General features: G+C 45.2%; 1 protein-coding gene across 1 annotated transcript in view; it reads right to left on the bottom strand.

The window, feature by feature from the left end:
* The window catches only part of LOC120859732 (cationic amino acid transporter 3-like), a 4,702-nt gene extending 3,835 nt beyond the window's left edge, over positions 1 to 867 (bottom strand). The window contains exon 1 of the mRNA XM_040235726.1: positions 843 to 867. The gene's annotated coding sequence lies outside the window, so the exon portion shown is untranslated. The remainder of the gene's footprint in view (positions 1 to 842) is intronic.
* Positions 868 to 873: the final 6 nt, after the last annotated feature.

Raw genomic sequence — 873 nt, 5'->3', positions numbered from 1 at the left:
ATTCAGGAATAAAAAGACAGGAAATTCTGACCCATGCTACAACAGGGACAATACCCTTGTGGACAAGAGACTTGAGGACAATATGCTACATGATAAAAAGCCAGTCTCCAAAAGACAAATACTGTATGGTTCACGTCTATGAAGTACCCAATACAGTCAAATTTACAGAGACAGAAATAGATTGGTGGCTTACTACGGCCTGGGTGAGAGGAAAAATAGGGAGTCATTGTTAAATGAGAACCCGGTTTCAGTTTTACAAGATGAAAAGAGTTCTGCAAATTGGTGTCACAGCTGTGTAAATTTACCCAATATTGCTGAACAGTTCATTCAAAAATAGTGAAGATGGCAAATTTATGTGTATTTTACCACAATTTAAAAAAAAAATGATGCCAGTGATAAACAGGAGAGCCAGCTTCACAGAGTTGCTGAGTGTACAAAACTCCAAGGTAACTTAACATGAAGCACCAGTGAGTCGTCCTCAGCAGAATGCTCAGCTCCTAGATGAGGCATCAGCAGACATGGAGGGCAGAAAGAGACAGGAGACTGAAGGCAGTGGTGCCCAAATCACAAACTCTATGTGAGAGTCATCTGAGTGTTGAGTGAGCACCAGTCTAAAACCGGTCGAAGAGCCTTTGGACATAGATCCAATCTCTCCCAGCCCCTCCTCTTCTCACACAAACACAACAGCTCCCAGCTCCTTCTACTTTCATCTGGAAAATGGGTCTCTCCACCCTCAGGCTGGAGCTGGTCTGACCCCTGCACTCTGGGATTGCAGAGGTCTCTTTGGGAGGATGTGAACTCAGCACCCAGTCTCCCACAGAAGAGGGTGACCCGAGACTTACTGGATCCTTGGAGCAGAGCCTGGAGCACTGG

Source organism: Oryx dammah, unplaced genomic scaffold (genome assembly GCF_014754425.2).
Source record: "Oryx dammah isolate SB20612 unplaced genomic scaffold, SCBI_Odam_1.1 HiC_scaffold_2636, whole genome shotgun sequence".
NCBI classification, from domain to species: domain Eukaryota; kingdom Metazoa; phylum Chordata; class Mammalia; order Artiodactyla; family Bovidae; genus Oryx; species Oryx dammah.
Note: the sequence above shows the minus strand (reverse complement) of the source record. Positions and strands in the feature narration are given on the sequence as shown.